This window comes from Botryllus schlosseri, chromosome 1 (genome assembly GCF_051294905.1).
Source record: "Botryllus schlosseri isolate E-star chromosome 1, Bs_hap1, whole genome shotgun sequence".
NCBI lineage: Eukaryota > Metazoa > Chordata > Ascidiacea > Stolidobranchia > Styelidae > Botryllus > Botryllus schlosseri.
Window position 1 is genome coordinate 8,043,301 of NC_137236.1, and position 25,104 is coordinate 8,068,404.

The 25,104-nt window shown below is 41.3% G+C and overlaps 1 long non-coding RNA gene and 3 other non-coding genes across 4 annotated transcripts; 3 read left to right on the forward strand and 1 right to left on the reverse strand.

Moving 5' to 3' along the window:
• Nucleotides 1-16,427: 16,427 nt before the first annotated feature.
• On the reverse strand, nucleotides 16,428-17,342 carry LOC145437154 (uncharacterized). Its single transcript, XR_013914594.1, has 4 exons — nucleotides 17,322-17,342; nucleotides 17,028-17,137; nucleotides 16,640-16,699; nucleotides 16,428-16,568 (listed from the first exon to the last, which is right to left on the reverse strand). It is a non-coding gene; the product is annotated as an uncharacterized LOC145437154 (long non-coding RNA).
• A 3,063-nt stretch (nucleotides 17,343-20,405) lies between these two features.
• Trnaf-gaa (transfer RNA phenylalanine (anticodon GAA)) lies at nucleotides 20,406-20,478 on the forward strand. Its single transcript has one exon. It is a non-coding gene; the product is annotated as a tRNA-Phe (tRNA).
• A 2,317-nt stretch (nucleotides 20,479-22,795) lies between these two features.
• Nucleotides 22,796-22,869, forward strand: Trnai-aau (transfer RNA isoleucine (anticodon AAU)). The gene has a single exon. It is a non-coding gene; the product is annotated as a tRNA-Ile (tRNA).
• A 7-nt stretch (nucleotides 22,870-22,876) lies between these two features.
• Nucleotides 22,877-22,949, forward strand: Trnaf-gaa (transfer RNA phenylalanine (anticodon GAA)). Its single transcript has one exon. It is a non-coding gene; the product is annotated as a tRNA-Phe (tRNA).
• Nucleotides 22,950-25,104: the final 2,155 nt, after the last annotated feature.

A 25,104-nucleotide genomic window follows, 5' to 3' on the forward strand; every position in this document is an offset into this window, starting at 1 on the left:
CCTAAATTTTCAAAAAAGAGGACAAAATCTCAAAAAAAGAGGACAAAAGGGCGTCCTCCGAGGACACTTTCAAAAAAGTCCAAAAAGAGGACAAATCCTCTTAAAAGAGGACGTATGGTAACCCTACGCAAATTGGAATTTATTTCGTGTCAGAGCAAAAACAGCATGATATAACGAACGATAATCAACATAAATGTAACAGTATTAGGGGGAGAGTAGGTAAAGCTACTGCTGCAGAAGCGGTAATTCAGATTAGCGATGATAGCCGGCGCACCAGCCTACTGCTCATCAGGCCTCCCACACACCACACACAGTCGATAGTAGCACATACATGGGCTGCAAGAGACGTCAGTAACTTCAGGTCGTATGCCGCTATACACAGTTTATTGTCGCTAATTTACATCACCTATAACAAAATACTAAATTGCAAATGTATGGCGAAAGATTGGACATACAATCGGCATTTTGAAACAAAAGGGTTTCGATTTCAATATGTAAGCTGTTTCGACCCTGGCTGGCTACGTCACTTCATTTATGTGCATTGCGGTATTCATTAGCGTCGGGTAGGAAGCACAGATTCAAAAAGTCTGAGCTATCGCGGCGGTTTCCTCAAAAATCACTAAAATACAAATGACTAGCTGAACACATGTTTGTTAACTGCATACTTTACAACACCAAACGGAGCCATTGGTCTATTGCCGACGGCTAAATGAATAGAAGAAATATTTGCTTATGACATCACAATCAAGCGGTGTACAGTATTACACTTGAGATAACATTGTACCATATTGCTCGTTAACCTGTGCGTCAACCTGTCTGTACTGACCTATAAACGTGAATTTGTGATAGCTATACCATCGGCTCATTGTTACTCGGATCTGGTACACCCCTGTACACCGCATCCGAGCGGTACACCCTTTGCAAATTCTGGTACACCCTAGGGTGTACGACCACCCCGGTTGAAGAGCACTGCCTTATAGGACACTATGCTGTGCTCAATTAACTCACAGTGCAATCCCTAATTAATATTTCAAGGTGTTCGATAAGCCCGGTACCCCAAATTTACCAATATATCAATTCATTAGGGCTGAGTAGGTGATGAGATAGGGTCGTTGTTCATCTGTGTGGCCTATTCTATCTCGATATTAAATTCATGCGGACCGCGGCATCTACGAAATTTGAAGTGGGCCGCGACCCGTTTAGAGTTGGCGTTCCCCGGCATAAGCGGTGTCTTACAAAAGCCTACAAGTGTGCCGTGCTACAGGTCTGGTGTAAATGATCATTGTAGTCTACCAACACCATGATTACCACAAACGATATTAGGGTTGAGTACATCGTAAATGCCGAAAACGCAAGTCTTCTCGCTTCGACGAACTTACGTGCAAGCTCCACTGGCACGCTGCGCATACAAATAACATACAGTCACTAAAATTTGACGTATAGTAAGCAAGTAGCGGGGTATCTCGGCAGACTGTAGCCGCGGGCCACATTATCATATAAGACGGAAAACTGTCCGCGGGCCGTATGTTGCCCGCCCCTGACATATACTCATATAGTGATGAGATTAAAGGATAGTAAGGTATTGACATGACAACGTATTCCAATCAGACAGCTATTTGGCCGAAGTGAATGAGAAAAATGCATACCGAGAAAAATTGATGTGATTGAGAAATTCTGGGCACAGAGTCGGATTCAGCAACCTTATATTAGCCTACATCAATCATTAAAATTTGTTGGGCAAAATTTCATTGAAATATATGTGGTTCGGTGTAATTTTATGGGTCGAAAAGAGCTTCTGATTGAACGAAGATAGAGAATCACTGGATTCAAGTTCATCGAAAACTCTCTCAGTCGGTACTACAACAACCCCGGTTTCGTGATTGATGATTTTAATAACAATATTTGATCTATTACTGTTTTATGCTAAGCGTGATGTCACTAACGAAAGCCGAAATTTGAATAATTCACGAAAATGGGAAAAGTTCGTATGGACTAAAATTGACGTGATAGAGAAATTCAGAGCACAGAATCAGATTCAGCAACCTTGAATTAGCCTAAATCAGTGGTTCCCAACCTGTGGTAGGCGTGCCACTAGTGGTACGCGAAGGTCTTCCTGGTGGTACGCGAGCAGATTCTGTTTTTTTCGACCGAGGGAGTTATTAGTTCAGGTGAGGTTGATTTTGAGTTTTTTTAAAGCCGTCGTCTCACGCTATTCCCCAGCTGCTAATTTTCCCTTATACATGGGAACTCGAGCAAGGATTTTCATCCCTGATGACTATCAAGTCGAAGAAACCAAACCGACTTGTTGCGCCCATACATGACTTTCGATGCGCTGTAAGCAAACGTATACCACGCGTCGACAAGCTAGTGGAAAATAAACAAATGCAGCCATCGCATCAAATAAATTGACTTTTGAATGTGTGTTGTTATTTTATTATGTTGTTCTTCTTGTGGCCGGTGGTGAAAAAACAATTCCATAAATCCCATCAACCCTGGGTGATAAATGATAATGCCTAGTTCAGAGGTGTCAAACTCAAATTGCATCGCGGGCCGGATCGAAGTCGTGAAATCGCACGGCTGGTCAACGGAATCCAAAATGCTGCCTCGTGCCATTGCTTCTCGCGGAAATACTTTAATTATCAAGCATATATAGATAATACACGGATCGTAGGGGTTTCATTCTAGCGAGTCGCAACACCATCATTTGCGAGCAATGAAATCGGCCAAAATGCGATGTTTGTTCGGTTGAATACAATGGCATTAGCGGCGATACAAGTAGACATATTTCAGTGTTCCTTTCGCTTTAGTCCAGGGGTGTCCAACCTGCGGCAGTAACAGGGAATTTGTGCGGCCATAGACACGCAATTCAATTAGTATGTGTTGGCGACAATCGACATGCAATTCAAATTTACGAATTGACTCCCAATTTCTTGAAAGATTTTAATTATTTTGAAATTGTCTTCGCGCCGCGCGCGATTCAACGCGACTACATTTTACGATTTCAATATAGTAGCACCCTTTGCAATCAGAGCCCAACAATACAGATGCGAACATCAATGGAAAATGATGCGCCTCACATGGAAATATCAGATTGGAATCGTGTGCTCCTCACTATACTAACAATACTGATAGGAGGTCAAGAAATAACAGCTTCCTACAAAGTGACTAATACCAATTGGCCCACCCGAAGATGCATCCTAATTTATAACTTGCGTTGATTTTTCGAAAACACTCCTACATCAACTCTATACCAGGGAATCTGATCACACGGGATGAGAAAGGATATATGATTGATGGTAATATGTAAAACTACTCATATCAATGACGAAATTCATTGTTGAATCTGAATTATTTTTCGCGCTTCGCGCGACTACGAGCACTTCCTTCCATAACATTACCAGTGACGACTCGCGATTTTGGTGCGCATAGTAAGCCTGCCATTAAATAGATTAGTTCGGAGTTTACCAGAAATGGACATAGACACTTTAACCTGGGTATTTGGCGTCGTCTAGCTCGTTCATCACGACTATGCCCAGGAATGCGGCCGTTGGCTACACAAGTAGTCGAAATATGAATGGCATAAAGGTTGGCCACCCCGGCTTTAGTCATATTCTGGCGTTATCCCTGGTATGCGTTGTGATAAATACAAGATATTTAACTGTCGATGCGGACTTTGTAATTTGGTTTATTACTGTGGATGTGATGGATGATATAATCTTTTTTCAATATACTCAGAATTGCAATGCGGGCCGGATAAAATCGTCTGGCGGGCCAGATCAGGCCCACGGGCCGTATGTTTGACATCCCGTGCCTAGTTTAATAGAATTTGTAAATAGACCTCGCATAGGTCCAATACCTGAGTATGACGTCATAAATAGTGGAAACGCGCGTAACTTATCTAGGTGGTACGCGAGCACTGCATAAAACCTCAAAATGGTACGTGGGTGGAAAAAGATTGGGGACCACTGGTTTAGGACGTAGATATTGGAATCCGCAGTGATGTAAGGAATTTCGTTGTACCACTATAGCAGTGGTTCTCATACTGGGGGGACGTGACAGCAGCTGAAGGGTGCGAAAAGCTCCGGTCCGCCGATTTGTTTCCGCGCTTTGCCCGATATACTTCCGATCTATGATTTTGCTCCGTGTATGATCCGAATTTTGTATTTGTGAATTCTCTTATCAACAGTCATAACCTTCCATGTCGTCAAACTATCCTTTGAGATTGCTAGCGTTCTGGTTTCAATTTAAGATATGACGGTAAGTGGGCGCGAATGTTTTCACTGTCATAAAGGGGTATACGTGTCTAAAAAAGTTTGTGAATCACTGCACAATAGTATTGAACAACACTGGATGAAGGTCAGCTTAGATTCGGACTATATTCTAGTTAGACGCTGGTAATATAATGATCTCGGGGCCGACATCTCTATTTATTAGTCAAGCAAATCGAGTGTAGGTGACTGGTTTTCGCATGTTCTCGGAAAGCCGTACCAGTTTCTGCGTCGGGATCACCCACACTCGCTATGGAACTGGCTGTGTGTTCTCACCTGTCCTATGTATCGTTAGATACCTTGTTATTTCGACACATTGCTGCAGTCGTCAGTACAGTGGAATTTTTTGTGAGAAAGACTACAAAACGATGTTTTGTGTCAAATTATTACGAATTGATATTAGCGCATATGGATAATATCTATTATATAATATACCCTTCTTCTCGACGTCTTCACCTGCCAATTTTATCCAAGCCTAACTGTATAAAAGATAGGCTTACGTGTACGCAGTTTATTGAGAATTATACTACAAGCTCGAAAAAGATAATCGTCAAGAACAGAGCTAACGCGAATCCTGCATACACATAATCCCGCGGCTGTACCATATAAAACAATTTGATCAGTCAACTAATAAGATACGACAGTAGCCTAATCAAAGCGTCAACAGATTATCTAAAATGCTCAAATACAATATCGACTGCCAAATAGCCAAAACGCAATATATAACGTGGAATGAATAATAAAATGTGTTACAGACATGCAGATTCATCAGCGTAACACACTTTCTTACAGCTAGACGCATTACATGCCTATCGGCCGTAGTAGGATGCGGATCATCCGGGGTCGGAGCTGTTTTTATGCACCAGCTATATAAAGTCGAGTCAAAATGTTTCACATTCCAAGCAATATAGGGTCAGGAGATACAAATTTTTAATAACGCAACTAACAATATATCGAATTGTCAAAGTATTCGACATTAGATTTTTCTACTGACTCTCTTCAGGAGAGAATGTCAGAAAATTCCATCAACCTAATTCGAAAATAGAAATAAAATAGAAATAATCTTATCGTTGTGACGTAATGTCAAGTACACGGAATCACGAACGACATGTAAGAAAGCAAAGTTACAATATTATAACAGAGAAATTCGGCTTTAAAATAACCGATTTTATAATGGTTGATTCACGAACGACCACGAGCTACTACAGGAATCTGATTTACGCTATAACATTTGGCACGTCCAGTGTGTTTTAAGAGTTGGTACCCGATAGCAGTTCTAATGAGAGTCAGTCGAAAAGCTTAGACGTAAATAAATTTGGCAATATGAACACAATTTATGTTGCGAAATCCAAGTTAAGAACTATGCAACTATATTGTTAACTATAATGAGCTGTATCCGGTTTCTCAATATGACACGAAGTTGTTTTTCCTCGACTAAAATCAAGTAGATACTTCCTCCGACTTCAGCACATCTCTAATGCGCTTGACAATCGCAATATCCAAATTGCAAAGATCAAAGGATAAACACCCTCCAGCAAACGCACGGCCGGTGTTTTCCGTGACGATTCGTGACACCCGCAGTAGCGTATCTAAGTTTTTAACTCGCGACAATCTCTCCTGCAACCAACGCAATTGACAATATAATTCCATCGGAATTTGCGGCAGTGATGATGCTGGCAGTATATCGATTTCCACCGATGCAGTATCTTCCTCGTCCATGTTAAATGGCGCTTTGCCCATCTTCGAGGCCAGCTCGTGCTTTTTCATGCTATGGTTTTTGCCAATCACACCCTTCGATATGGACTGGCGCTGCGATACGAGCTTACACCTTTGTATATTTGAATCTCTAGTCTTGTCAAACTTCATCTTCAATCCACCGAACTCTCCTGGTGAAGTTTCGGGTTGAGAAGCAAGCACCCAGATGGCTGAATCATGTTTCGCCTTGTTGTTACTCGCGCTTCCTGTAGTTGCGTACGCAGACATTTCTTGCAGTCTGTCCTTTAATTTTTCTTTAGATGCGACTAATCTTTTCTTCGCCGGAGGTACCTCGCATTTGGTGATATCGGCCTTGGCTGCAATGTCGATAGAAGTTGACAACTTCCTCTTTCTTGGTTTATTTATAATAGTTTGCAACGCAGATTTTTGCACTGATCCTGGTTTCAAGTTTTCATTATTGGGCTCCTTAAACTTGGTCAACTTTTTCGCAGTATGTACAACATTTTTGCCAATCACACCCTTCGATGTGGACTGGCGCTGCGATACGAGCTTACACCTTTGTATATTTGAATCTCTAGTCTTGTCAAACTTCATCTTCAATCCACCGAACTCTCCTGGTGAAGTTTCAGGTTGAGAAGCAAGCACCGAAATGGCTGAATCATGTTTCGCCTTGTTGTTACTCGCGCTTCCAGTATTTGCGTACGCAGACATTTCTTGCGGTCTGTCCTTTAAATTTTCTTTAGATGAGACTAATCTTTTCTTCGCCGGAGGTACCTCGCATTTGGTTTTACGCGGTCTGTCCTTTAATTTTTCTTTAGATGCGACTAATCTTTTCTTCGCCGGAGGTACCTCGCATTTGGTGATATCGGCCTTGGCTGCAATGTCGATAGAAGTTGACAACTTCCTCTTTCTTGGTTTATTTATAATAGTTTGCAACGCAGATTTTTGCACTGATCCTGGTTTCAAGTTTTCAATATTGGGCTCCTTAAACTTGGTCACCTCTTTCGCAGTATGTACAACATCTTTCGGCTTGTGACCACGATATACTTTTGGGCGACACGGGATTACCGCAATATCTTTCATCCTTGCCTTATTTATGAGAACGTTCTGCAGTTGCTGCATCCACAGGACTCTCGGTTAAAGTGAACATTCAGCAGAACATGTCCTGGTTGCTATACTGTAGCTACATAGGAGATTTAATTCGTTATCAATCTTTCTTCGTTTTTCCTGCTCTCGTTTCAATGGCGCGTTGATATCATAGTGATTGCAGATTTGAATACGTGAAAGCTGGTAGGGGCGAACGTATAGGCCGGAAGCTTTGAAATATCAATAAATGGTTATCACCGTCTGCCGAGTTGTTATGGGCGTAACAGTAAGTGCGGGCTTTCAAATAGATAATCTAGAAACGTAAATTCATTCCTTATCATTTGGATTAACGCACAGTTACTAAATAGACAAGGATGTCTAGTCATGTCTAGACATCTCCGAATATAGGTCATATACATTTGAGCGTCGATAATACGAGTTTAGGCAGGGAAATACATGAGATATATTTTGTGGATTGGAACCAGAATCGTATACTTATGGTATCACCATTGGCGAATCCCGATTCACATCCTTTTATTAGACCAGACCCCATGTGACTTATTCCTGTCAAGGTATTAAAATTGTTGACATGGATTAGAAAAATATGCCTTTATTATTGCGCTAATCAAGTCAGCATTCATTATAACAAATAGGAAAGGTGCTAGCGTTTGGTTCATGTTCGCCTCTGTTGCTGACTGCAGATACGCTTTTCCCTTGTCTGTATTGGAGTAAACGATCACGAGTCAATTTCAACGAACTCGGAGCAAAATTCACGAGTCAATTTCAAGTCATCAAGTAATCGGTGTCGATAAAAATCATTGTATCTTGCATATGGTCGGATTGCTCGCGAAACGCTCGTGTAACCCGTGAGAGCGACTAATCATTCAATGTTCAATATTGTTTTTTCCCAAATAAAGTGACCGCAAACGAAGTGATCGAAGCTTATAGCTTACGATCTCGTAAACTAGTATAGTAAAGTAATTTAATAGTAAAATGTATATTTTTGTTTTCTGTTCTTACCTTAACAAAACCTCTTGGTTTATTGAAATTGACTTCGAATATAGTTTATAGTCATCAACCATTGGCGCAGGCTCGAATGTATAGTGCATCTTATCAATTCGTTTCGCTATTCTCTATTTTGGCTGGTAACTATAAACTGAGGCTATGCAATTATTACGTAGTTTAGCAGTTCTACGTACAAGTGAGCGATACAGCGTCTTCTTGCGTGTATATTTAACTCTATATTCGTTCATTGGTTCAGAATCAATGACCACTCAATCTTTATTACAGACAGCCAGCAAAATGCAATGACATAATCATGCCTCATAGGCTACTTCGTGGGCGAACGAGGTTGGGGACCACTGCCACCTACGCAACGCAAGCTACAACCGTTCGATATATTAATACTCCCCATGACAGTTTCATAGATTGTTGCATGCGTAGAATCACCAAATCACCGTCGCAAGTCCTTCTCTGGTTTTAACGTTTGACCCGACTCTGGTTAATTCAATTTTATTTAATCACACAGTCAATCCCAAATCGAGTGATTTTACGAAAAGATCGCACCAAAACCAATTACAATGTTCAGTCACTAATCATCAAAGTGTCATTTTTATCATTATGAACTAAAAATGTGACGTAAAAGCTGATCTTCTACCGCATGGTAGCCTTTAAGTGATATGATAGTGAGGTTTGTTGAGGTTTCAATGATTTTATAGTAGTTTTAGCGTGAACTTTAAGTTCTTATCTCTAAAAAGATATATAGAACTTAAATATTTTGTTGAATACTTGAAATTCCAAAATGCCGTCGCGGGCCGCACAAAATGCCCTCGCGGGCCGCGTGTTTGAGACCTCTGCACTAAAGCATGATCTTTCGAGAATTCTCCAAGCCAAGAAATACCAAGTTCAAGTCGTGTGCGTTTCTGTAATGACGGGTGTTCTAGGATGTTTGACCGATTTCAATAAAAAGCTCAACACAAATTCACGCCCCAATATGTACGGAATCTAAAAGGATGACATGTAAACAGGAATTTTTTCACCTTACTCTGATCGCTGGTGAGTTAACTAAAAAAGGTCAATGGTCCAAGACGTTGCTCGGAAACCGGTTTCCGCGATTACTTTCCGTTGAGTTGACCATTCTTACAGCCAACTTTCGCGTCATATGGATAATGAACCGTCTTCACGTGCATTTCTGGTCATACTCATTTAATATATCTCACTGGATATTCTAACGTTTTCGCGACCTTATCGCACCATTTGACATTTTTGCCCCCTTCTTTCTCTAAATCGCCCACTGGGGGCGTTATTGCCCACGTTGAAAACCAGTCGTATATACCGACAATTCTGAGGGAAGGTCAGTAAATTACAACATGCATCAAGGTGATTACCAAAACCGGAAGATGCGTCATTAGTAATTTTGTGAACAAAATTTTCGACAACACCCCTCCATCACCTCTGTCCGTTTTATTATTTATTTAAATTGTAACACTGTTATATGGCCTTCACCTCAAAGCCCACCAGGCTGCAGCAAAAGTGTGGTGCCTTGTTTACAGGGTGTATGCGCACTGCTTGTTTGGTTTTGTTCAACTTATCGTTGTGAATCAATCAGCCTTTTCGGACATTAGTTTCATCAAAAACAAATACAGAGCACGCCTCACTAATGCACTTGCACATCTGGAACACTCAATCATAGTTGCATTGTCAAGTTACATACCAGAGCACAGCGCACTCGTTGATAGCACGCAATGACTGGCTTCCCACGCACTGATATAGAAACTGATAACATGCTATCACTGTCCAGTCTAATGTTTAACATGATTTATTTTAAAAACTGAGTTGACTCTTGTTGTATTATTTATACAAACCTGGTGCGGAGTAATTCATGATTTATTTAAAAATCTTAGTGGCGAGCTAGTTGAAATGAGATGTTTTGATTTAAAAGACCTTTTAGAAGTCTTAACGCAATGTGATTCCTGCCCAGTTCTATTAATATCAAAGTGGGAATTAGGTCTAGTACGGGTAAAAGACGGGAATAAATGGTAGCCCGCAGCTTCAAGCAATTCCCAAGAAGTAGCTCTCGGTTGCAAAAAAGGTTGGTGACCCCTGCTCTATATGTTACGGAAATGTGGCCAAGAACATCGATAAACCTGATCTGTCATTTTTCTGCGCGGATTATTGATGCATCATCTTTAACTGAAACGTGACCAATTCCGACATTGAGCGCAAATGATAGGGATTTTGACGAATAATAACCACAACCAATGATGTAATAAAGTGGGTACTAAACTTAAGGCGCGACCCATATCTGAGTTTAATGTCATCTTTCGACCCAAGAGTCACACATAGACATGAATGCACTTCCAATGCTCGTATGCTACGAACGGGCTTGTATGGAATAGAGAAGGTTCAGGCAACCAATTGTACGCATCGCAGCTCTATGAAACATAATTTGTTGATCTAGCGAGGTTGATGTCACATGACATTTATTTTTCGTAATAATATATATACACGACTCGTTTCTACTTGGCTTTATGCTCAGATCAACGGTTTCCCAACTTTTTCTATTCATCAACTCACTGCAGGGGTTTCCAAACTTTTTCTATTCATCAACTCATTGCAGGAAATCAATGTGTAAGCTCGAGAGACAGGGAACCCTGCTGAAATTGGCGATCAAATCAAGAAATGAATCTCATTTCTATATGTTATTCAGAAACACACTTACACACATGCGCGCGCTCTTTCCGTAGCGAACCAGGCCATGTATTACGCAACCACGAACGGGCCAGAACACGTTGACCGAGCTACAAACATAAAACATATATTTATTTGTTCCAATTGGCTTACTGTATTGTTATTGAATATCCGTAGGCAATAGCTCTCTGGACGCTTCATGCGCGAATGAATTTCCGCAATGACATGTGTTCAACTGTTCATACTTAAATTACTATTATTTTTAGTACTCTCCTAACACATGTAATTTGGTCGTGTCGTCGAAAATTCAGGGCACGTAAATATCTATGCTAATTGAGTAGCCTTTCTGGCCGTGTTGCCCAATGTCTGTATAGTATAGCCAACAACGTAGACTTCGACATTCAAAAACTACCCGCAGGCGATCCAATGAAATGCTAAGAAAATAATTTGTCAGGATCTCGATCCGTAATGTAACAAACCCTGTTGTAATGGCTGGATGCTGCAAGCAGTCACAAGATATTGTGGCCTTATTTCACCACAGACATTATTCGAGAATTATGACGATGTTAGTAGACTTCGACTGGTGTCTATTTATGGACATCATAACTTTCATGTGCAGTGACGGTACATCTATCTTCCATTCTAAATTGTAGCGTATGGCCTATTGTGAATGAACATTTGGCAATGCTGAGCCGAGGTCAACTGTATCTAGCTAGACTACACATATCCGTTGGCACAGCAATTGTTTGTTAGACTAATGAGTGTTCCCTTCCCTCTTGTGATGGTTATTACATTGTGATTGGTTGAATAATGAATATGCATCGTCACTGAACATTGTTGAGCATTCCAGCGCTCGGAGAGACGGTAGTATTTTATAGCTACGATCGTTTTTTGTTGAAACCTGTGACTGCGCCTGTGTTCTAGAAGGAAAAAAATACTGTTGTTGAACATGTCTACTCCATCAGCAGAGCTTGGAGATGCAATCCGATCTAAGAAGCAATCTGTTTCAGTGCTTTACCAGGCGATTACTGGGCAAGGACCTGTCGAGATGCTCGCGATTCCTGACAATAACGGTATTGATGGATATAGCTGCAGAAGTTACAAGTTTCATGTAGTTAACCTTGGATGGGCCTACCTGTTATTTGCGTAGTTGCATTTTGAGTAATATCTGGATAGTATTCCTTGCCGAAAGTAAGAACACCAATTTGGTTGTATCTGATATCTCTTCAAAGGGCAGTGCATTATTATTTGACCTATACTTTTATAAGATGGATGGTTATGTGCAACTCCTCATGTTGTTGGTGCTTGAACTGAAAATAGTCCGAAGTTACGAGATTGGATGTCCTTGGAAACTAACGAGGCTAGTCCGATATGTTATGTTATAGTCATGATAAGATAATGTTCACATAATGTGATTAGCGTACCCTATTCCCTCCATGGTGATTAGGGAAATTCGCACCCGTCTTGGCCAACGTCAAAACCATTGAAAAAACAATAGGGCGATTGCAAAGCGGCGTGTAACAATATAATCATTATATTATTGAATACATGAAGTAAATTTACTTCTGTGTACCAGCCGTTAATGATGTCGGATAATCATCAACGGTAAAGCGTGATTCACGTCAGATTGCCGTGTTCGTAATATTGTCTATGTAAGAACATAAATGTATACGTCTAATCACGGTGGTAATATCGGTAACGCAAATGTTCGTTCAATAGTTTTCCCCCTTGTTAGCCTGGTCCGTCTAATTTTCCTTTACTTGATAAATAATAGAGATGTGTTCTCATGTAAATCGAACTTACCAATGAACATATCGTAATCAGACAACGAAGAATCACATATCTTATACTTGTGGACTTCAGATTTCAGAGGCGAATAATTTGATAAATTTCGATAGACCGCAGGGTCGCAGGGGTGGCCAACCGTTTTGCTATTTAAGACCGCATTTCGATTACTTATGTAGTCTGCGACTGCATTCTAGGGTATAGCCGTAATGAGCTGACTGGACACAACTGTCCATGTTAAACTGCCCATTAGGGTTGTTCAAAATTGACCGACTTTCAAAAAGTCTAGGTTTTCAGTCCGTTTCCCATGCCTTATACCTTAAAAACAAATTCTGGCTACTTTTTTTTTGTAATTCATCCCCTGCATCCGTGTGCATATTGCCGTTTTTCATGCACCCAAAAAATTATTCGGAATTAGGGGATTCCCTCGTTGTGAGTGACTCGACAGGAATCGCATATGTTCTCATTGACGTGAAGCGTATGTTCTAGCGTCGATGACGCGCTAGGTACGGCAGTGAAATGGGGGATCATTGATTAGTCAGGTGTTTTGCTTCTTTGTTGCTGAAGAACTGTGTTTACGATTAAGGTGCAGGACTTTAAAAAACCTTGCTTTACAATCTTGAGAAATATAAATAATATATACTCCTATGGTACTGTGCTTCTGCAACAATGAAAACGGTAATTGGGTGGTGTTCTTTCAACGTTTTGTTTCGTTTTTACTCGCATGCCTCGCTACCCGTCAAATTGCACGTAACATCAATCATAGAGCATGAAGCATGAGAATGTAGACCAGGGGTTCTCAACCTGGGGGGCGCGAGAAATGTTTGTCAATTTTGTCAATGTCTGTATAAATTGTGACTAAACATGTGCTTCACAACCATTCTGAAGATACGATTATTGAAGATTAAACTTAGTTCGTATTCTAGAAAGCTTGACAAACTCAAACTCCAGCAGTCGCGCTCAAAGGAGTATAGGCTGACTTCAACTTCATTTGAGCGAATTTTTGATATTCTTTGAAGATTTAGAGAAATTCCTACGTGCAAGTGCCGTGCTCTCTGTAGTGACTACCAGCATCATGATTAGTCTCATTGCAACCTACCTTGAAATGAATTGATGTCCTTTTCAATGTTTTTTTGTTATTTTCTAACAAGTTTGGGTAAGTTTGTCAGCAATGTAAAAGACTAAACAACTGTATTGCGGGTTCAAAATTGGCGTAAGATATACCTTATGTATACTATTATATCAGGGGTGGGCACTGAACAGCCCGTACGGTCGCATGCGGCCATAGAAGGGAATTTGTGCGGCCGTCGACGCCTAATTCAATTAGTATGTGTTGGCAGCCGTGGACATGCAAATTGCAATTACTAATTCACTCCCGAATTTTCGAGAGATTTTATTTAATCTTGAAATTTTCTTCGCGCTCCCCGCAATTCAACAAGACTTCATTTTTCGATTTTAATGCAGTAGCGCCCTTCTTAATTGGAGCAGGAGTGGGAATCCTCAAGAAATAACAATTCATTAGCGGCTCTGAAAAATTTTCGCGCTCGGCACGACTATATGCACTCCCACCAACTATTGATTACATTTCCACGCGTGATTTCGGTGCGTACAATAGGCCGTTGTGAAAAGTAGAATAGTCCGGAGTTCACCGGGAATGGATATGGACAGTTTACCATAGGTATTTTGCGCTTTTTGACATGACGAAAAGTGTAAGGGGGGAGGGGGTCAGGGGGGCGCAATATTTTCGACCATCCCCAAGGGGGGTATGTGTCAAAAAAGATTGAGAACCGCTGATGTAGACATACCACTTCCGCTGGGGTTCGAACGCAGTATATACCTACTTAAACTATAATGGCTACATTACAGATCTTCGTGGTATGTGCGCATAGTCCTCGATTTCTCAAAATTAGGCACGCCCAAATGATGGGGAGATGAGACGAGACACTGGTACCGAAAATACTTCCATGATTATAGTACGCGACTTTGTCTACAATGGCATGCTGGCAGAATCTTTCCTGGCATGCAAAAAACTTCTACCTGCGTGAGTTATGGGTTCTGTGACAAATGATTTACGTTTGAGGAGGTGCAAAACAAATTTTGATCGACATATAATTTTTCTATATCACCTTCCAGACTAACAAACCCGCAATACTTTTTTTGTTCGACTAACTTTGGAGGATAGATATGTGCACTTGTGCAGTTTACACGAGACAACCTGTACGTAAGTATATGTACGGGCTAATAGTAGATCCATATATTATATATCGAAAAGAAAATGCGGAAACTCTACGAAATGCGATTCTATGCGAAGAATATCACTTCAACCATTGTGATTGTATCGAGACTATGTGTCAAACTGTTCTTCGACGCCTTAACAATCAGTGCATTTATCCCGAATGACTTACATCGCGATAGAATAAGTGACGCGTCGTGAGGGTACCCAGAAACTTGTATACATCTTTCAAAAATACTATTTAAAAGTCATATCCAATTTGTTTCATACCCCATTTATTCGAGACTTGAAATACATTACAAAAATTAGTCGTCGTCGTCGTTATTGGCTATATGTGTCTTAATTTATAATTGACAGGAAATTGAGAACTCCAATTATAATACGATTATTGGATATCGAATATTTATTAATCCAAGTCCATGATGAGTTAAAATGGCAGCTGTCGTGCCACTGTGCTTGGAATCAGAACCTTCTACTTGTGAGTTAGACGTGGCAACGGCTGCACTACGGGATTAAAATCTAAGAGCCTTCATCATCGAAGTACCTAACGGTTGATGATGAATCGACCAATTGCGGTAGAGCTCAGGCATTTCGTGTTTGAATTCACAGGGTAAAAATTCGGCCACCCCCTATTTGATCGCAATCAATGCATATTTATCAGCCATATGTTAAAAGTCCGTCCTTATTCCGGATCTTTAACACTGGGGATCGTTGGACAGAGCGTCCTGCTAATAGCGCTAATGTCGCGCTTTCGTGCCACATGGCGGACACATTAATTGCCGCGGTAGTTCAGTCGTGAGGATGTAGACTGTATTGATTCCTACTACACACATTTCCTGAAAACCGATGTTGCAAGTGACTTCAATTGTGAAATTGCTACCCTCATACCGTAATTGATGTGATAGTGTAAGCGCACGTGTAGATTCAGTAGCTCATGATTAGGCTATACTCGAAACTATTTCGACGCATTTGGCGGTATTGAACTTGAGCGCAATATCGCAAGATGACGACAGATTCATTTTTGAGCTCATTTGTAATTCTTGTACATTATGCTGTGATAGGAATTAAAGGTGTTTAGTACTGGAATCATTAAACTTGAAAACGTTTTTCACAGCATTTAGTAGTTTTGCAATGATCGTTGATATCGATTCATTTATAGTTCAACTCGTCTGGAACGCAGGACCGTCTGCGCGTTAAGAAGAAGTGATGACAACTTCGTAGATCTGACAGATACCGAAACAGGCCCGGTATATATATACCGCAAGCCACATTATCCTATTTGTATGTATGGAAGAACGCAGCGTCAATATGCTATATGGTGTGACACCTAAGGCCTACTTCAAATCTCCGCAAAGAAACGGAACGGAGATTCCTGAACATTACTATATCGTGTATTAATTTAAGCGCGAACTTGGCGAGTCAATGATTTCTTAATTTATTCCACCATCCTACATACATATCCTAATTGAGTAATAGTTGAATCGATTAATCGACTCGCGCACCTTTCATATGGTAAGTGATATGGTAATCCGTCGGCATTTGCGTTGCATTTCGAGTTTTTCCACAACCCAATAAAAGCTTGAATTTACATGTAGGCGAAATGGAAACTTTATGAGGATACTTCGGAATTAACGAACTCGTACAAAATATTTCAAGACATCTCTTTTATTACCCCGGTTTGCAATGCATGTCATTCGTTCAGATACGAATACATAACATTCATATATGTCGAAAATATACAAATATATTCATCTTCATTATCGATCGATGACACTTTGCACCTCTGCATTCTGAAAAGAAATAATTACCAATGAATCATCGAATCTCTTCTGGATGTGTATTAACCTTCATTGCTACTTACATGCACATATGCCTTCCTCGCAAAATCGACCATTGCAGTCTGAATCACTACTGCAGCGATCTGTAAAATAACCGACATGCTGAAAATAGCGAACATGTATTTTTAATCTTCGGTTTTTTGGTTTTAGTAAAAGCTGTCAGTTCATCGTAGGACACAGCCGTGATCTTACAGCGAAAACGCAAGTGCCATGGTCACTTGCACAATCTATATTAAATACTTCCCGTAAGAATGGAATTGTAGTGTCGAGATTTATGGAGCTCTTCATCGCCCAAATGTGCTCAGTGAGGTCTACAACGTCATTTCGAATAACATTAGACAATAGATTACGATATCCTTTAATAAATGCATAAATCAAGAAAAAGTAACACATAGATAGATGAGTGATTACAAGAAGCCATTATCCCACTTGTGATTGCGGCAATCGTGGAAATGAACAGAAGGATTTTCATTGCAGCCATTGTTGGACGGTTAAACTGAACTTGAGATACTTAAATATGTCTGCGTAAAATTGAATAGGAGCAAAGAAATATGTAGCTCGACATCCCTAATCGAATTCTTTAAACCAACTTTCTCGAAAGACCTTTATAATTGTTACAAAACTCAAGCCGCAATTTGCCGAACAACCGATTCTTGTAGCTCGACATTCCTAATCGAATTCTTTAAACCAACTTTCTCGAAAGACCTTCATAATTGTTACAAAACTCAAGCCGCAATTTGCCGAACAACCGATTCTTGGATTCGGATATATAATCTGCAACACCGTCCATTTAGCGCTCACACCCTCAACAACTGCTGAAGTGTATTCATGTAGTGCTATTATGAACAGGGGTGCATTTATCGCTCAAGATCGCACTGGGACTCCAGTTTTATTGTGATTTTTCGCCGGTTTTGAGCCATCTCTGTCGCAGAATGATCCGAACTACAATTTCGTACGAGATGATATAATAATCGCATTTCCTTATCATGATTGATCGACTTCCGTGCGCGGTAGCATATTTGAAGCTCGATCAATACCGTGGATCAGGATCATGCATGAATTCTGATGTACTTCCGATATGGTTGCAATAAATGAGCACATAATGTTAGGTAAGGCGCGACATGAAGCACCCGATGACTTGTAATTGATAGATAAAGGATAGCCGAGCTCAAATGAATACCTAGGTATAGACCACACAGATATGAACGGTGCCGAGGCGGCGATAGCGAATGTATACTATGGTGCCTTACTGAATTTCAGCTACAACTCTTTTCATCACTCAGCTCCATATAACTGTATCTCCATCACCATCGTGCAATGGCAGTCATAAATAATAATATTCAACGGTACTATAACATTCATCCAGTTAATATCCATAACGTACAATGCGATAAACATGGCGCAGTGTGATGATGCTATAAGCAGATTGCATAGTGGCGAAATAAAGAAATGTGGCATTATCCACCCTAGCCTCCTGATTCTAATACGACTATGGAGTCCATAGGCCTGACCTTTACCACCGACTCTCAGTCCAGACAATTCGAATGTCCTGACTGCAATTTCTAACCTCGAAAACTTTGAACGCATCGTGTCTGGGCAGTGGGCATTTGTTACGAACGACGCTGTGTAATTAGCTCATCAGATCAGTCGGATTAGCTTAGAAACGTGTTGCGGGCGAGACTTGAACCAACAACCATTACTGCCACGGTGGTGGCGTGAAGCAGCGGCTCGAACTCCATTGGAATCTTTGGTCAAGGGGCAAGAAATGGAGTGACATGTCATGGGAGGCGAGATCGATAGGTCAGGTCGTGGCCTGGTAATCTTGAGGATAGACTACTATTGATTTGGTAGTAATTGCTTGTATTTCGACTTGAATGTGGACCCTGGACATGCTCGTCGACTGTCGGATGCCCGGCGGGATACTGTTCCACACATCAGGTCCGGCATATTTGATAGAGCGATGATCTTTACGGTCGATCATATGATATTTGGACGACGTGGACGCGTGTGTGTTGAGCTTGTGCGTTTGTGGTTCCGAGGTACAAAAGTCATTGAAATATTCGGGGCAATGGCCGCAGAGGAACTGGTACATAAACTTGGCGATTTCTAGTTTCTGCATATCTTCTATGTTTAGGACACTGAATCTCTTCAGCAGCGACTAGTTGGATGGACAACCACGCCCTTTTGAGGCCCTAGCTATGATACGGAGCACGATATGTTGTAATTTTTGCAGTGGGTTGAGTGCAGTGTTACTGGCAGCACCCGACAGAGGAACAGTAGAACCCAGAAAACCGTCCTCTTGCGAATTGTCGGTAGATCAGTCAATTGAGATACAACAAATCCTGTTAAAGAATAATTAGTCTGTTTGTCGCAATTATCACGTCTCAAGGATGTGTGCAACTGAAACCTGAAGCTTCACTAATGGAGAATATCCGCCATTCTCGACAGTTTCATTTCTCGAATTTGACTAATCGACTGTCATTTGTAATCAGTCACTCATGTATTCATTGCTCTGATTGTGCCTATTACCAGTTATAAGAGATTCAAGTCCGATTGATCGCAATCAGTTCGATTATCCTGATCTGGGTTACGGTGCATTATGTACGTAAACGAGTCAGTTCCCTACGCTTTCTATAGATTTGGCCCTCCATGTACAAATGTTCACAGGTAGGCCAATATATTTGGCATTGTCTTGATGGCGCGAATATGACGAATTCTTGAGAGATCCATGCTCAAATCGCACTCCATCGGCCTAAAAACAAGTAGTGTTTCCGATTGATGTTTCGCGGCGGTTTTCAACCTTTTCGACTCATCGCCCCCTGATGAAGCGCTAAATTAATTTTCACACCCAATACTTACGGATCTGGAAAAGAGGACATATAAACGGGAAATTTACTCACCAAACTCTGATCGCTGGTGGATTGAATAAAAATACAAACAATAAAAACATGTTTTAAATGTGGGCATTGTTTTAAACATGTTTATTTCAAATCGATTTTTTGTTTTAAACGCAACCCTAAGTACAATGCTTGCAAATGATGCAGATAGTGACGAACAAGGAGAACTATAATGGCCAAGACACCCGGGCTGTGGAAGATCGTTACCGAAGTTTTTCAAATGATAAATGTGAGGGTGGCTGATGACGGCTGTTGCTGTGTTGACCCAAGTCATATGCATCAAAGAAAATCATATGCTTTACATTTTTACAAATAGCTGCGTATTTTGATTTTTCGGAAAATAGAAATTCCTTGTAGATGCGATACACCGAAGTCAGATTTCAAGCGAGCGTGAAAAATACATCTATATTCACATGAAAATTTGTTGACCAGTCTTCATCTTCGTCGGCTATGTCTGTTGTTGATAGCTGATGATGGTTTCCGACTGCAACACGAATATTGGAGCTAGAATTTTGCTTAGCCGCAACAAAGCCATAGTGCAACAGTAGTATTAGTCCTGCCTCGGCTTGACCCTTGATATATATATTCTGCGTGGAACGCGGCCGTGATAAGCACTACACTACCTACCCTACGCTATTCCATTGAGATGATAGTTTTTGATGAATTGGCCAATTGACGTGTAACGCACTCTCTGAATGCATGATGTCACGGGGTCAGATCTCAACAACTTTCAATACTATATCTCAATAATTGTAGGTTTGACAGTTATATTCGAGAAGTAGGGCATGCCATCTCTAGCCGTGTTCGCGTCGGCCGGTTAGCTCAGTTGGTTAGAGCGTCGTGGTAATAATGCGAATGTCCCGAGGTCGATCCCGGCACAGGCCACACCGTCGCCGCGATAGCTCAGTCGGGAGAGCGTCAGACTGAAGATCTGAAGGTCCCTGGTTCAATCCCGGGTCGCGGCAGTTTTGTAGTTTATAGAAGAAACTTCATTTCACGACTTCACACAATGTCAAGATTTCTGTCCTAAGGACCAATGATTACAATTTTAGAAGTAGGCTATATTTATTGATTGCTTCATTTATTCGAAGCAATCCACGTACACGTTAATGATATAGAAATGGCACAGGACCTGAGCTCAACCAGTCACGTGATTCCTTTACACCCAATGGTTCGCCACCATTGTCTGTAGTCGATCGTGCAACATCGCTAGGTGTTTGGTGAGGCAGTTTGGAGATCTTTGAAGTCACAATCATCCCACTCATGAGAACACGTGCTTGATTAAGTGCTAGCGATCACACAATGGCTCGTGACCAATGTTCCTATAAGTTGCGCAATTGCGCGATTGCGCAATGCTGACGCGGTCACTGCGCAAAGAAAATATAAGCTGAGCACAAAAAATCGTAAGCTAAGACTTTTTTTAGTCGTTAGGCACTGTTGTCCAAGGGACCGCGTAGTGAGTATAAGTGAGTATGGGAAGACTCATCAACAATTAGAGGGAACATTACTTTTGATCCCAATAAATTACCATGCGACTCGACAAGGGACTGGCGAACGATTCGAATTAGCAAAAGTGCGACTCGTACTCGCAAGTCCATGTAAGCATGCATCGCAGTCTTCGCTAAATTCAGACTGGCCTTATGATACTACTATCAAAAATAACAATACCAATTTATAGTCGATAGGCCTACACTTTATCTTCGACTCTGACTACATAAATTTCGAATATACTGAAATTTCCAACCCCGAAAACTTCAAACGCATCGAGACTTGGCGTTTTTTAGCAAAGACACCGTATAAGTAGCTCATGATACTAGATGGATTACCTTAGAAACGGTGTGGCGGGGAGACTCGAACCAGAAACCGTTAGTGCCACAGTGGGGGCGTGAAGAGGCGGCTCGTTTGAACTTCATTGGAATATTTGAATTACTGTAATGTATCAAAAGGCTCCAGAGAGAACAGTACTCTTGTTAATTGTCGATAGATCAGGCAATTCGTATGCAACGAATCACGTTAAAGATCAATTAGTGTGTGTGTCGCGATTATCACGCCACAAGGATGTGTGCACCTGAAACCTGAAGCCTCACTAATGAAGAATTTCCGCTATTTTCGATATGTTCCTTTCTCGACTTCCACGAATCGACCTTGTCACTCTCTCTCATACATCCCTTGCTCTGATTGTGCCTGTTGCCAGTTATAAGATATTTAAAGTGCGATTGATCTCAACCGTTTCGATTATCACGATCTTGATTACGGTGGTAAATGGATCAGCTCCCTGCACTGTCGGTTGATGTTGTACTCACGGTGCAAATGTGCATACTTTAAATAGGTATTTATTTGGTGGTAAGACAATAACACAGCACTGTGACAAGACGACGAATTCTTGAGTGATCCCCTGCTCACATCGTATTCCATAGGCCTAAATACCAGTGCTGGGATGACTGGAGTCACCATTTTCGTGTGACTGGACTTGACTCTAGTCACTTTGCTAAAATGACTTGACTTAACTTGAATCGGCGTATCAGAAATGCGAATTGACTCGTGACTCGGAGCAAAATTCACGAGTCAATTTCAAGTCATCGTGTGGTTGGTGTCGATAAAACTCACTGTATCTTGCATGATGCATATGTTCGGATAGTTGGCGAAATGAATTGTATCATATCAATATGTAAATGGCTTAATGTATTGCATCTTTTCAATCCGTTTCTCCATTTTCCATTCTCTATTTGGGCTGGTACCTATAAACTGAGGCTATGGAATTACTTACGTAGTTCAACAGTTCTATGTATATGTGGACGACACAGCACCTTCTTGCATGTATATTTAACTCTATATTCGTTCATCGTTTCAGAATCAATGACCACTCAATCTGTATTTCAGACCGCTAGCAAAATGCAATGACGTAAGCATACTTCTTACTTCGAAAAGGCAGCTTGGCTTGAATTGTGACTTGACTCGTGACTTGACTTGACTTCACTTGACTTGACTCGAGTCACCTCCGAAAATCCAGTGACTTGACTTGACTCGAGTCACCTTTGAAAATCAAGTGACATGACTTGACTCGAGTCAAAATGTGCAATGACTTGAAATAACTTGTGACTCGAAGGTAGTGACTTGATTCCAACACTGTTAAATACAAGTAGTGTTTCAAATTGATGAAAAATATCTTCGATTTGTCGACAACAACAACATGAATGATGCTCATTGCTCACGAACAGTCTTTACTAAGGTTTTCAACGTCTGACATGGAACGAGACCTACAAATTTAATCGAATGATCGTCGGCCGGTTAGCTCAGTTGGTTAGAGCGTCGTGCTAATAACGCGAATGTCGCGGGTTCGATCCCCGTACTGGCCACACCGTCGCCGCGATAGCTCAGTTGGGAGAGCGTCAGACTGAAGATCTGAAGGTCCCTGGTTCAATCCCGGGTCGCGGCAATTTTGTAGTTTGGTGAAGGGACGGCTTTGCACAATGGCAAAATTTCCGTTCAAAGGACCAGTAGATCTCAATGATTACAATTGTAAAGGTATATTTAATTATTGCTTCGTTTACACTTTAATGATATATAGAACAGGCGCAGGACCTGAGCTTAATCAACCACACTCACAGGATTCCTTTACATCCTATATGGTCCGCCACCATTGTCCGTAGTTGATCGTGTTACATCATTTAGATTTCGGTAGGGCAATTTGGAGGCCTTGGAAGTCGCGATCAGCCCACTTATGGAAAGATGTGCTTGATTATTATCATTGACTGCTCGCGATCACATAATGGCTTGTGACCCGAATAAAATACTATTCGTCTCGACAAGGGTCTGGCGAACGATTCGAAATAGCAAGAGTGCGACTCCAACTAGCGATTCCATAATTCAAGATAGCGTCTCCGGTATTCTCCGCAAAATTCAGACTGGCCTTCTGATACTATTATCAAAAATACCAAACCTCTTTGGGGTCGATAGGCCTACACATTACCAGTGACTCTGACTCCAGACATTTTGAATATACTGACCAGGGTTGTAATGACTCGAGTAACGATTTTCTGATGACTCGACTTGACTCGAGACTCAGACGGCCAATACCGACATTTCATTGAAATTTAGAAGAACAGTAAAGTAACCACCCTATTGGGATTTCGGCTGTTGGTACGTTTAAAATGCGACCGGAAACTGTTAAAAGTGAGGAAAATTAATATATTATAAATGCGAACAATTCGATATCACCAAATAGAGTTATAAAAGTGGGTTTAACAAGACTTTCACTGAAAACTGAGTAGTCAACACAATGACTTGGACTCGGACTCGAGTCATAATGCTCTGACTCGGACTCGAACCTCTGCTCGATGACTTGGACTCGGACTTGACTCGGTGGTGAAATGAAAAGGACTAGACTTGACTCGAGTCAAAACTATAAAAGTGAGATCGACTTGTATCTCGGCGCTTTGTGACCTGATTACAACCCTGCTACTGACAGCAATTTCTAAACCCGAAAACTTCAAACGCATCGAGACTTGACATTTATTAGCAAAGAGAACGTATCAGTAGCTCAGGAGTAAGATAGATTAACTTAGAAACGCGGTGGTGGCGAGGCGAAACTCGAACTAGTAACCGTTTGTATCACAGTGGTGGCGTGGAGAAGTGGCTTGAAATTCATTGAAATATTTGAATGACTGTAATGTCTCAAGAGGCCCCAAAAAGAACCGTGCTTTGGCGAATCGTCGATAGATCAGCCAATTCGGATGCAACGAATCTCGTTCATGATTAAGTCTTATGTTTGTCGCGATTATCACGCCACAAGGATGTTTGCACCTGAAACCTGGAGCCTTACTAATGAAGAATTTCCGCCATTTTCGACATGTTTTGTTTCTCAACTATCACCAATAGACCTATCGTCACTCTCATGCATCCTACGCTCTGATTGTGCCTGTTATCAGTTATATAAGATATTCCAAGTGCGATTGATCGCAACCGTTTCGATTCAATCAATCAATCAGGTTTATTAACATTTTCATCGTTTCCAAACATCACAAGACTGCGATACAATCAGGGCCGTAACAGCACTTCGTCAGCCCCCCCCCCCAAAAAAAACTTTGGTCTTCGGCCCCCCCCCATAGGGTTATAGACCTAACTTCTGGGGGGCTTCGCCCCCAAGACACCCCTCCGGCGAAACACTGTTTACCGCTATTTATCATATCCATTGGGAGTTTGTTTAGTGAATCAGACTTTGTCGCCTAAGCGCGCGAAGCGCGTAAAAATTTCTAGAATTCATGATTGAATCGGTCAGTATGATCGGGAATTGCCTATATTGTTATCAATTTTTATCTTCTCTCTGCTCACGTAATCAGATTTGCCGGTAGAGCTGAGTGAGGAGTGTTTGAAAAGGTAGGACCACTCCATTAATAATTAAACATCGTCAGGCGTATACCCGTTGGCAGGAACGAAACATCACCTCGTCAGGCCCCGTAAAACGTGGGTCTTGGGCTCCCATAGGGTGATAAAACGACCCCCCACCCCATCACGTTGTTCGCGTTTGTCACGAAATCATCTGTACTGTATTGTGGGCCAGCGCGAAGCGCGAAAAGTCTCGATAATTTATG